This window comes from Schistocerca piceifrons, chromosome 6, assembly GCF_021461385.2.
Source record: "Schistocerca piceifrons isolate TAMUIC-IGC-003096 chromosome 6, iqSchPice1.1, whole genome shotgun sequence".
NCBI lineage: Eukaryota > Metazoa > Arthropoda > Insecta > Orthoptera > Acrididae > Schistocerca > Schistocerca piceifrons.
Window position 1 is genome coordinate 66,876,836 of NC_060143.1, and position 14,393 is coordinate 66,891,228.

Sequence of the window (14,393 nt, forward strand, 5' to 3'; positions counted from 1 at the left end):
GTCAAGTCGGGACTACATGGAGGAAGATCGATGACAGTGAACTCAAGGCGTCGGATTGTTACAGATGTCGCAGCACTCGTGTCTGATCTGGAGAAGGAGACGGTAATCCACGTGTGGACAAATTGTTTAAATTCGAAACTCCGATACAGCACGTTGTTTCTCACGCACCGATATAGTTACGTTACACACCAGCATGGTATACGTAGAGTTACAGAATGTTAATAACGTTTGTTTTCTTTAAACAGATTGAACCGTTTTCACATAAAAATTCGAAAGCAATACTTTTCAGCATGCCCTCGTAAGATCCCTTCACGACTTTGATTCTTAATGTCATCTAGATTTGGCAGTTTTACTTCAATTGTTGCAGTTGTAAGTACGATTCGAAACTTACGTCACGTTCGAGGAATGGTTTTAGCCACCGTGAGGTAATAGTTAAGCGGGAAATGTGGAAATTTCAATGGACAACAGTTCACAGTTTATTATAAACTTCAGTCAATGATCTTTACAAAACCCTCTGCCATTTATTCTGTATCTTCACTGGGTTGGCATGTTAACACGAATTTGACAATGGTAGTATTAAGGGCGACCAGATGCCCTTCGAGTCAACTCCTATTCCAGCTCCGGACGGAAACTAGTGTACCCTATCTGTCTGCGTCTAGTCTTACCTCGTGTAAAACTGTGCGACTTTTTCGAAATAGTGTAACCGACACGGGACATGGGTTCAAATGGTTCAAATGGCTCTGAGCACTATGGGACTCAACTGCTGAGGTCATTAGTCCCCTAGAACTTAGAACTAGTTAAACCTAACTAACCTAAGGACATCACAAACATCCATTCCCGAGGCAGGATTCGAACCTGCGACCGTAGCGGTCTTGCGGTTCCAGACTGCAGCGCCTTTAACCGCACGGCCACTTCGGCCGGCAGGACATGGGTACCAACCCAGTATTCACTTAGTCAAATGTGGAAAACCGCCTAAAAACTACATCCAGAAAGGTCAGCACACTGTCCCTCGTCGTTAATCCGCCGCTCATCTACATCTACGTCTACATGGATACTCTGCAAATCACACCTAAGTGCCTGACAGAGGGTTCATCGAACCACCTTCACAATAATTCTCTATTATTCCACTCTCGAACAGCGCGCGAAAAAACGAACACTTATATTCCGTGCTAGCTCTGATTTCCCTTATTTTACTCTGATGATCGTTTCTCTGTATGTAGGTCAGCGTCAAGAAAATATTTTCGCATTCGGAAGGGAAAGTTGGTGATTGAAATTTCGTGAGAAGATTTCGCCGCAACGAAAACCGCCGTTGATGGGTCCGGAGCGCGCCTCTCCCCTCCGCTTGCGGAGTATAAATGTAGATGCAGATGTAGATGTAGAATCCCGGAAGCTGCGAGCTAACGCATGCAGCTATCCGAACGGACGATGATCTTTAAGAAAATACTCTTGGCAGAACAGACTTGTAAATTAAATACACCACATGTCTGTCTTAACAACTCCTATGCATCTAACTGAGTCGCCATTTCATAACCAAATTTCCGAGATAATCGAATCACCCTTCCGCCGTCGCTGACTCGGAAGCGACAGTAAATCCGCTATTACACGGCGCACCTATCGTACGCAAGGCTGCACCAGCGCCCCAAGCGTACAAGTCCGGAACTGGCCACTTTTTCGTTAGTCTTATTACATAGCAGACTGCACCAGCGCTGCTAATGTATATGTTCGGATCGGATCCACAGTCTTGTTTACATCGGTTCCGTCGAATGTGGAAGTTCATATCTTTGTACACCTGCTATTTACTCAAATTCAAGATTTTTGTTTATTAAGCAGTTATTGTTACATTGTACAGCTACAATAAAATTACTTTATAATTATACAGAATTATGGACGACAGTGTTCGTTTTATGTCGTGTGGTGCAAGAAAATAGTTATTTTTACGTTTACGGCATTTAAACATTGCCTACGCAGATTTTTGTGCCAGTGCCCGCCTTGGTCGTTAGAAGGGCAGAACGGTGACGTAGCGCCAGGAGTAGGAATTGGGTTCGACCCTGTCTGAGAAGAAGGGGTGAAGGCAGTCACAGACCAGCAATTAGAGGTGCTGTGTACATTGATGAGACAAAGCTCCTTATGACCGCCTGCTTAATAGCTTGTTTGTTCGTGTTTGGAACGAAATACATAACTGATTCTGCGTATCTGGGATATGAAAGTTTGTTTGTGGTGGTATGTGGCATTAGATATCTACGCACAGGTTACGTAATTCACGTAAATAACAGGCCGCTGATTTGCATACGCTGTGCCGTCACCCGATAGTGACCCAGATGGGTTCCATAGGACTTACATTATGCGAATTCGGTCGCCGAGACATCAAGGTGAGGTCACTATAATGCACCTCAAACCACTACAGCATGGTTCTGGCTCCGCCACATGGACAACCCCCGTCGGGGGTTCGAGTCCTCCCTCGGGCATGGGTGTCTGTGTCCTCCTTAGCGTAAGTTAGTTTAAGTTAGATTAACTAGTGTGCAAGCCTAGGAACAGATGACCTCAGCAGTTTGGTCCCGTAGGAACTTGCCACTACCACCACACGGACAATTGTACAGCTGAAAGACTACATCGCAGTCGGGGAAGACACCAAGCATGAAGGAATGCAGGTGGTTCGAAGCTGTCAGCGTGTCTTCGGTTACTACCACAGGTCCCTTGCAAGCGTAGGAGACTGTCTCCCATTGTATAATACTGCTCCCACCGGCATGCATCCGTGGCGCGCTGCACATTTTGAGCCGCTGTTCACCTCGGTGACTGCGTTTATAGAAATGACCATTGACCTACTGTAGCAAAAATGTGATGCATCAGAAGAGCCGACACAGTCCCATCGATCGACGGTCGAACCTAGATGGTCCCGTGCCCACTGCAATCGTAATCGATGATGTTGGGTAAGCGTGTGAACACGTAAGGATGGTCTGTGAAGCCCCATGTTCAACAATGCACTATGAAAGGGGTGCTCCGAAGCACTTGTGCGTGCACCAGTATTGTGCTCTTTCAGCAGAGATGCCACGGATCAGCATCTATCCTATTTACCCCACGTTCTGTGAAAAGTCGTGGGTGTCCAACCATTTAGCGCCTAGTGGTAGTTTCACTGTCATTCTACCTCAGGATGATTTCGACAGAGCGGTGGAGGAACTGAAGAGGTTAAGGGGGGAGGAGGGTAAACGGCGGTGGGAAGTGGTAGCTGGGAACAGGGGCCACGGAAAGAGAACAGTGTCTGACAATTTCCCAATTGGCACAACCAATGGATTTGTCTTGCTACCACAGTTAAGTAAGGAAGAGGCTCCAGTAGAAGTAGATGTAGTTATGATGCAACAGAATCTCACTATGAAACCAAATGTTTCAAAAAAAGTAGAAAGTAAGAGGAAAGTTCTGTTGTTAGGTAGCAGCCATGGAAGAGGCGTGGGCCAGATTTTGCAGGAAAAATTAGGTGACAGGTACCAGGTCACAAACTTTTTGAAGCCAAGTGCATGTCTTAGCCAGGTGGTAGAGGATATAGGTTCCTTGTCCAAGGGTTTCTCAAGCAGGATCATGTGATGATATTCGGTGGAGTGGGAAACTGTATTGATAGGGATCAGGGCTACAGTATTGAGTGTGACCTAGTGAAAATAGCCTCAGCAACGACCCATACCAATGTTGGGCTGGTGCGGCATGATCAGCCCCAGTTGAACCGCTCTGTCAGGAGGGTAAATATGGAGTTGCATCAGTTGCGTAGGGCGGCCACTATGTCAGACATTGGATTGGTTCCTGTCGAGGCTATTGATAGGGGGGGGGGGGGGATTTCATAAGGCATGGCACACACCTCAGTAGGAAAGGGAAGGGTAAACTGGCAGGGTTGATAGTGAAATCCATAAGGGGGGACCCTAGTACTCACGGATGTACCTCTTTTTTAGACTAATATCAGTGTCCAATGAGAAGTTCAGGCAGGCAGATTCTAAAGAGGTTCAAAACTCACAAGATTCTCACAACAGGAAAGATAATAATAATGTTACCATATTTAATCTAAATATTGGTGGATTAAAGAAAAAGGTAGATTCTCACAAAAGTAAAGTAAAAAATAATGTTACCATTTTTACCAAAATATTCCGGAATCGAAGAATAAAGCAGATGAGCCCCTGGTTTGTTTAGATGACATTGAATCTGATACTGTAATAGATACACTATGCCCATCTGATCATCACATTGTGTCTGATATGGAAAAGGTAAATATCAGTGGCTATAAACTAGTTGCACATATGAGTAAAGAGAATAAAGTGAGAGGAGGAGTTGCCATACACGTCAAAAGTTATCACTGTGTAAAAAGCTTAAATATAAAAATGTTTTATCTAGAACAACATAGAGAAGCATGTGCCTGTCAACTTAAACTGAAGGAGGGCTCTTTTATAATTGTAACAGTGCATAGGCCCCCTTCAGGAAACTTCCATTTATTCCTGGAAAACTTGGATACCTTGTTGTGATATCTGTCAGATAGGGGAAAGCAAATTATTATTTGTGGGGACTTCAATGCTGATTCACTGAAAGAGTGTAATAGGAAGATGACCTGGAAGTCTTGCTCGGGTCTTTCAATTTGACATCTGTCATTAATTTTCCTACTCAGGTAGTAAAGGACAGCAGCACATTGATATATAACACTTTTATAGACCAAGATAAGTTTAATAACATAAATTCTTGTCCTGTTGAGAATGGCCTTTCTGGTCATGGTGCTCAGCTAGTTACAGTATATAACATAGCTCCATTCAGTAATTCAAAACTACCCTCCAAAGTTGTGCATTCACTTAATGACTCAACAATTAGAAATTTTAGAGAAAATCTTCAGCAGTTGGATTGGAATGAGGTGTACAAGGAACACAATGCTAATTTAAAATATAACTTATTCCATGACACACTTGTAAGAGAATTTGAAAACTGTTTCCCCAAGAAAGTAGTTAAATCTAATTATAAGAAACCATGCAAAAAACCTTGGCTTACTGAAGGAATAAAAATATCTTGTAACCACAAAGGGGAACTGTGTCTAACAACAAGAAAGAGTAATGAACCAGAAACAGCCAAATATTATAAAAACTACTGTGCTACATTAAGAAAGGTTATTAAAAAGTCCAGAAGCATGTGCATCATGTCTGAGATTAATACCTCAGATAACAAAATCAAAACAATTTGGAATATTATTACAAGGGAGACAGGGCAACCAAGAGTACAGGATGACGGCATTACCATCAAAGCGAATGGAAACTTGTCAAACAACAAGCTGGAAGTCGAAAACATTTTGAATAATCATTTTTTAAATGTTGTAGAGAAAATAGGATCTAAATGTTCATTACAAGAATCAAGGCAGTTAATGGAAGAGGCCTTACCCACACCATTTGATACTACCGAAATTCCACCCACCTCTCCTTCTGAAATTAGGAAGATAACAAATTCTCTCAAGAATAAAAGCTCCCATGGAATTGATGGTATTTCCAACAGGATAATAAAAGCTCGTTCCCAAGAGATAAGTGGGATTCTTAGCCACATATGTAATAGCTCTCTGAAGCAGGGTATTTTCCCAGATAGACTGAAGTGTGCCATTGTTAATCCACTGCATAAAAAAAGGGGTAACGTCTGATGTCAACAACTACCGCCCAATCTCTCTTCTGACTGCCTTATCCAAAATTATTGAAAACGTAATGCATTGTAGGGTAGCTTCACACACTTGTAAAAATAAAGTTTTAACAAAATGTCAGTTTGGTTTCCAGAAAGGTTTTTCAACGGAAAATTATATATATTCTTTAACTAATGAAATATTAAATGCTCTGAGTAACTGGAAGTCACCCGTTGGGATTTTTTGTGATCCCCCAAAGGCTTTTGATTGTGTAAATCATGGAATACTTCTAGATAAGCTCAAGTACTGTGGTATCAATGGGACAGCGCTGAAATGGTTTAAATCATACCTAACTGGAAGAGTGCAGAAAGTTGAAATAAGCAGTTCACATAATATGCAAAAAACTGGTGATTTCTCAAAGTGGGGAACAATCAAGAATGAGGTGCCGCAAGATTCTGTCTTGGGTCCTCTGCTGTTCTTAAAGATATTAATGACTTGCCATTCTATATTCACGAAGATGCAAAGCTGGTACTTGTTGTCAATGATACAAGTATAGCTCACACACCCAACGGACAAGAATTAACTGGTGAAATCGTAAACGATGTTTTTCAGAAAATCATTAAGTTGTTCTCTGCAAATGGGCTCTCATCAAACTTTGACAAAACACAGTACATTCAGTTCCACACAGTAAATGGAATGACACCATTAATGAATATAGACTTCGATCAGAAATCGATAGCTAAGGTAGAATATTCAAAATTTCTAGGTGTATGCATTGATGAGGGGTTGAACTGGAAAAAACACACTGAAGATCTGCTGAAACGTTTGAATTCAGCTACTTATGCTATTAGGATCATTGCAAATTTTGGCGATATACATCTCAGTAAATTAGCTTACCACGCCTATTTTCATTCTCTGCTTTCGTATGGCATCATATTCTAGGGTAACTCATCATTGAGTTAAAGAGTGTTGATTGCACAAAAGCGTGTATTCAGAATAATCGCTGGAGCTCATCCAAGATCATCCTGCAGACACTCATTTAAAGAGCTAGAGATCTTCTCTGTAGCTTCACAATATATATATATATTCACTTATGAAATTTGTTGTTAACAATCCGAACGAATTCAAGAGTAATAGCTGTGTACATGGCTACAACACTAGGAGAAAGGATGATCTTCACTACTCAAGTTTAAATCTAACTTTGGCCAAGAAGGGGGTAAATTATGCTGCCACAAAAGTCTTTGGTCACTTACCTAATAGCATCAAAAGTCTGACAGATAGCCATACAGCACTTAAAAGGAAATTAAAAGAGTTTCTTAAAGGTAATTCCTTCTGCTTATTAGATGAATTTTTGGATATAGTAAGTGGGTAATTTCCCCAACCCCACCAAAAAAAATTGTCATGTAATATTTTGTGTAATGTAATATCTTGTATAGACACCTTTTATTAAGGGGCTCCGGAAAGGCTCAAAATCATGAAAAGTTCAATTTTTACTTTTTTGCGTTTTCTGAATCTGCAGACTTTTACCTTTTAATAGATATATAATTTATTCAATTCCGAAGACTACAACTATTTTTAAATTTTTTTTTGAAATGTGTTCTACATGGGCGTGACCCACTGTGGCGCTGTTAAACTGCTGTCAAATGGTGTTATTATTAACGTCCGTGTTCATCAGGTACATTTTAGTGATGTGAGATAAAGTATGTGTTGTGGCTAACCTGTGATGGTTCAATATATATCGCTGGTGTGATTGTCGATTGTTTCATGTTTATTTACTCTGTCGTTATCTCGAAAATATTCGTAATTAATTCTGTTTCTTGAGTCTCTGTTTTGTTGAAGTATAATAATGAGTAAAAGTAAAGTTATTAGAAATCCTCTGAAGGCTTTTAAGAAAAGGAGAAATGTTGGAAAGCCAAAGGTATGTGTTATTACTGTAAAGAATAAAGACGATAACCAAGTGAGTGAACCTAACCTCTCAAGTACACGTGCCCATAGCAGTCAAAGTGGGAAAGAAAATACTTCACAGAAGAAGCTTGGTTCAATGAGTGAAAACTATGAATGTTTTATGGGCGAATCGGATGTGAATGAAATATTTGATATGTCGGTTCTCAAAGGAATTTTTTCAAACTGTGTAAGATGTATTCATTGTAGTGAAGTTGGTCTGGAACTCTCCATAATAAAGCACGTAGGACTTGCTAGTGAAATACAATTGAAATGTGATAAGTGTTCATACATGACCACCTTTTGGAACAGTGTTGCAGTAACTGCAACTGAAGAAAATGGTAGCAAAATCTACGAACACAACAACGAGCGATGCTTGCTTTAGACAAGGAACGCCTTCGGGCTGCAGACAGGGCTGTAAAGAGTCTAGAAATACAAGCAAGAGTAAACAGGAGGAGGAACAAGAGGAAGCTGGAGGAGGAGTTTGCAGAGGATGAAGATAATCCATCCTATGGACCTGGAATGCACTAAAAAGTTAATCGAATCTTTGTCGCTCGATTCCCAAAACTTTTATTTTCTCATACTAATTACATGTTTTCTAAGGATCTTCCGAACATATTTGTTTCAAACTTTCAGTAAATGTTACACAGTACCTTCTGCATAATTTAACACAGCCTTTTTCCAAAAAACTATATATTTTTGAATATATAAATAAAAAATTGCAAAAAAATGTTGTGAATTTTCATTACAATTGAAAAAAATCATCTTTAATAACTGAACTAAAATTTTGTAAAATCCCTGTGTCAAGTTGTAGCCCATATTCCAATAAATAATCTGTAAAAAGTTCAACTTCCTACCTCAAATACTTTGTGAGGAAAGATGTAATTTATAAGCGTTATTTTAACATTGCAAGTATAGGGCGTTCCGGAGCCCCTTAAAGAGTTTCTTAAAGGCAATTTCTTTTGCTCATTAGATGAATTTTTGGATATAGTAAGTGGGTAATTTTCCCAACCCCACCAAAAAAAAATTGTCATGTAATATTTTGTGTAATGTACTATCTTGTATAGACACCTTTTATTAACCTGAAACGTTCCACATCATTACGAAGTGTCGTATTCTTGATCTATGGAACAAGCACTAATCTAATCTAATCAGTAGATGATCACAATAGTAGCACGTGAATATTAGATCAGCTCACAGTCCCTGCATAATAGTACTCTGCCCTTTTTCAAAGCCTCTTGTCTCAATGTATTTCCCAATTTGCAGCCCGTATCATCCCTAGGGTGATGACATTCCGCTAACAAACTTCTGTTACCGGGTCACGCGCTCGTAATGCCACAAGGTGCCATCCAACGTTGTGGTGGGCAGTGGTCATATTGTTCTGGGTTATCAGTGCACCGGCAATTGGAGGTGCGGCAGATACTCCCTGTTAATGAAGGAATCGAGGTCGAAGATCCACAGGCATTTAGGAACTTCGTTAGAATGGACGGGGTTCGCACAAGTGGCGCAGTAATGAGGGACGCTATTTCACAATAGCGCGACCACCAAGGTGCAAAACGACTTTTACAGTCCTAATTGGTCGCGGCCGACACAACTGCTCTGACTCTTGTGGCTCTTTATCCTTCCCGGTATGCTGAATAACACAAAAGAAGCAGTCAAATCAAATACATGCGATACTCTCACCAATTAAGGTTGTTGTTGTTGTTGTTGTGGTCTTCAGTCCTGACACTGGTTTGATGCAGCTCTCCATGCTACTCTATCCTGTGCAAGCTTCTTCATCTCCCAGAACCTACTGCAACCTACATCCTTCTGAATCTGCTTAGTGTATTGATCTCTTGGTCTCCCTCTACGATTTTTACCTTCCACGCTGCCCTCCAATGCTAAATTTGTGATCCCTTGATGCCTCAAAACATGTCCTACCAACCGATCCCTTCTTCTTGTCAAGTTGTGCCACAAACTTCTCTTCTCCCCAATCCTATTCAATACCTCCTCATTCGTTACGTGATCTACCCACCTTATCGTCAGCATTCTTCTGTAGCACCACATTTCGAAAGCTTCTATTCTCTTCTTGTCCAAACTGGTTATCGTCCATGTTTCACTTCCGTACATGGCTACACTCCATACAAATACTTTCAGAAATGCCTTCCTGACACTTAAATCTATACTCGATGTTAACAAATTTCTGTTCTTCAGAAACGATTTCCTTGCCATTGCCAGTCTACATTTTATATCCTCTCTACTTCGACCATCATCAGTTATTTTACTCCCTAAATAGCAAAACTCCTTTACTACTTTAAGTGTCTCATTTCCTAATCTAATTCCCTCAGCATCACCCGATTTAATTTGACTACATTCCATTATCCTCGTTTTGCTTTTGTTGATGTTCATCTTATATCCTCCTTTCAAGACACTGTCCATTCCGTTCAACTGCTCTTCCAAGTCCTTTGCTGTCTCTGACAGAATTACAATGTCATCGGCGAACCTCAAAGTTTTTATTTCTTCTCCATGGATTTTAATACCTACTCCGAATTTTTCTTTTGTTTCCTTTACTGCTTGCTCAATATACACATTGAATAACATCGGGGAGAGGCTACAACCCTGTCTCACTCCTCTCCCAACCACTGCTTCCCTTTCATGCCCCTCGACTCTTATAACTGCCATCTGGTTTCTGTACAAATTGTAAATATCCGTTCGCTTCCTGTATTTTACCCCTGCCACCTTTAGAATTTGAAAGAGAGTATTCCAGTTAACGTTTTCAAAAGCTTTCTCTAAGTCTACAAATGCTAGAAACGTAGGTTTGCCTTTTTTTAATCTTTCTTCTAAGATAAGTCGTAAGGTTAGTATTGCCTCACGTGTTCCAACATTTCTACGGAATCCAAACTGATCTTCCCCGAGGTCCGCTTCTACCAGTTTTTCCATTCGTCTGTAAAGAATTCGCGTTAGTATTTTGCAGCTGTGACTTATTAAACTGATAGTTCGGTAATTTTCACATCTGTTACATATCGAAGAAACCCAGAATTAAGAGTTGTAGAGGTGCATAAATGTGATCTAGAGGATCGTATCCTTGCTGTATACCTCAGCAAGGTCACTTACACTTTCTTTGTTTCATTCTCTTTCAGGAATGAAAAAAATGGTTCAAATGGCTCTGAGCACTATGGGACTTAACATCTATGGTCACCAGTCCCCTAGAACTTAGAACTACTTAAACCTAGCTAACCTAAGGACATCACACAACACCCAGTCATCACGGGGCAGAGAAAATCCTTGACCCCGCCGTTTCAGGAATGAGAAGCTATCATTAAATATACAGCTTTTTTCAACGCCAACACAAACGAGAGAATTTTCATTTGTTGTACTACTGTATTTATAAAAAAAATTATTCACTAGAAAAAGGTGTAAAAAATTCCGCGCAATAGCCAAACGAGTGTTCAAAAGCTCACGTATTTCTCGTCTGCTGATCACAGGTTAAAAAGAAAAACAAGCAAAATGTCCGCTCGAAATGCTGATGCGTTATGCGCATGCGCGCAAACACCACTTGCATTGAAACTTCCCTGGCCGTGCCGAGAGTCGAACTAGGGACCTTTGCTTTTCTCGGGCAAGTGCTCTGCCATCTGAGCTACCCAAGCACGACTCACAATCCGTCCCCATAGCTTCAATTCTGCCAGTACCTCGTCTCCAAAAAAAAGGTTCAAATGGCTGTGATAACTATCGGACTTAACATCTGAGGTCATCAGTCCCTTAGACTTAGAACTACTTAAACCTAACTAACCTAAGGACATCACACGCATCCATGCCCGAGGCAGGATTCGAACCTGCGACCGTAGCAGCAGCGCGGCTCCGGACTGAAGTGCCTAGAACGGCTCGGCCACAAAGGCCGGCACCTAGTCTCCTAACTTCCAAACATCACAGAAGCTCTTCTGCGAACCTTCCAGAACTAACACTCCTGGAAGAAAGGATATTGCAGAGACATGGCTTAGCCACAGCTTCTTGTATTGTGCATTCGCCAATCCACGGCGGAATAGAGCGGTTCCTATTTCTCCCCAGTGGGAAAACCGTCTGCTGAAATTGCAGCTCAACCCGTTCTGCCGCTAGGCGTCAGGCCGTCACTGCCTGAATTGTAAGGCGTTAGGTGTGTCGTATAATACCGGCTTCATCCTAGATTCACACGCTACGATTTCTACCGTACGGCGAGTCGCCTGCTTTTCAATAGTCCACAGCCGCACACAGGTGTTTTAAAACGCTGCGGCAAGTGGCCGGGACATAGCAACTGGGCCCCAGCGACCTCACGTCCTACCACCGCAGTCCCGTACATTAGACTGCTCACAGGAAAGCTTCTGTAAAGTTTGGAAGGTAGGAGACGAGGTACTGGCAGAAGTAAAGCTGTGAGTACCGGGCGTGAGTCGTGCTTCGGTAGCTCAGATGGTAGAGCACTTGCCCGCGAAAGGCAAAGGTCCCGAGTTCGAGTCTCGGTCGGGCACACAGTTTTAATCTGCCAGGAAGTTTCATATCAGCGCACACTCCGCTGCAGAGTGAAAATCTCATTCTGGAAACATCCCCCAGGCTGTGGCTAAGCCATGTCTCCGCAATATCCTTTCTTTCAGGAGTGCTAGTTCTGCAAGGTTCGCAGGAGAGCTTCTGTAAAGTTTGGAAGGTAGGAGACGAGGTACTGGCAGAAGTAAAGCTGTGAGTACCGGGTGTGAGTCGTGCTTCGGTAGCTCAGATGGTAGAGCACTTGCCCGCGAAAGGCAAAGGTCCCGAGTTCGAGTCTCGGTCGGGCACACAGTTTTAATCTGCCAGGAAGTTTCATATCAGCGCACACTCCGCTGCAGAGTGAAAATCTCATTCTGGAAACATCCCCCAGGCTGTGGCTAAGCCATGTCTCCGCAATATCCTTTCTTTCAGGAGTGCTAGTTCTGCAAGGTTCGCAGGAGAGCTTCTGTAAAGTTTGGAAGGTAGGAGACGAGGTACTGGCAGAAGTAAAGCTGTGAGTACCGGGCGTGAGTCGTGCTTCGGTAGCTCAGATGGTAGAGCACTTGCCCGCGAAATGCAGAGGTCCCGAGTTCGAGTCTCGGTCGGGCACACAGTTTTAATCTGCCAGGAAGTTTCATATCAGCGCACACTCCGCTGCAGAGTGAAAATCTCATTCTGGAAACATCCCCCAGGCTGTGGCTAAGCCATGTCTCCGCAATATCCTTTCTTTCAGGAGTGCTAGTTCTGCAAGGTTCGCAGGAGAGCTTCTGTAAAGTTTGGAAGGTAGGAGACGAGGTACTGGCAGAAGTAAAGCTGTGAGTACCGGGTGTGAGTCGTGCTTCGGTAGCTCAGATGGTAGAGCACTTGCCCGCGAAAGGCAAAGGTCCCGAGTTCGAGTCTCGGTCGGGCACACAGTTTTAATCTGCCAGGAAGTTTCATATCAGCGCACACTCCGCTGCAGAGTGAAAATCTCATTCTGGAAACATCCCCCAGGCTGTGGCTAAGCCATGTCTCCGCAATATCCTTTCTTTCAGGAGTGCTAGTTCTGCAAGATTCGCAGGAGAGCTTCTGTAAAGTTTGGAAGGTAGGAGACGAGGTACTGGCAGAAGTAAAGCTGTGAGTACCGGGCGTGAGTCGTGCTTCGGTAGCTCAGTTGGTAGAGCACTTGCCCGCGAAAGGCAAAGGTCCCGAGTTCGAGTCTCGGTCGGGCACACAGTTTTAATCTGCCGGGAAGTTTCATATCAGCGCACACTCCGCTGCAGAGTGAAAATCTCATTCTGGAAACATCCCCCAGGCTGTGGCTAAGCCATGTCTCCGCAATATCCTTTCTTTCAGGAGTGCTAGTTCTGCAAGGTTCGCAGGAGAGCTTCTGTAAAGTTTGGAAGGTAGGAGACGAGGTACTGGCAGAAGTAAAGCTGTGAGTACCGGGCGTGAGTCGTGCTTCGGTAGCTCAGATGGTAGAGCACTTGCCCGCGAAAGGCAGAGGTCCCGAATTCGAGTGTCGGTCGGGCACACAGTTTTAATCTGCGAGGGAGTTTCATATCAGCGCACACTCCGCTGCAGAGTGAAAATCTCATTCTGGAATTTGATGTTATTCCAATGGCTACAAAATCGAATTAAATTTGCAAAGAATTTGGGAGCATAGGCCCTCTTATCAGCCAGTGCACTTCCCCTGTCCTGGATGCACGGAGTTATTCGGTAGGGAACTGTCATATAGCCGCTGTAACTTCCTTTGACGCCAATAGGCCCACAACTTTTGCAACTGGTGCCTGACATCCCGCTTAATGGTGCTGGAGCGGAGTTGGCATCCACGCCTGTGCCACACATGTTCTGCCAGCGACAGCAGCACCTCAACATCAAATAGACAGTTCGTAGGGGTAGGTGTCATGTATGTACGAGCATTGTTCTGTTGAAAAATGGCGTCACAACACTGACACATGTGAGGTAATACATGAGGACGCAGAGTGTCCGTGAAGTACCGTTGTGCCACTAGAATTCCCTCGATCACTGCCAGCCATCACCTGGAGTCATTCTCGGTGGCTCCCTACACCAAGACACCAGAAGTAACATCGCTGTGCCTCTCCAAAACTTTGGAGGAATGGAACATCTCCCTAGGTCACCGTCGTTGTCGTCGGCAGTGGTCCTCTAGGGTAGTGCAGAACCAGGACTTATTGCTGAACAGAATGCGCTGTCATTCAATAACAGTCCACGCTTCCTGGTCACGGGAGCACTCCAAATGCAGCCGTTTGTGTTGTGTTGTTAACGGCGGCCTATACGTGGGTCAGTAATTCCCTAGCCCAGCTGTTGCCGGTCTCTGACCAATGGTACGGCATCACAGAGAATGTTGCAGGGAGTTCATTAATAT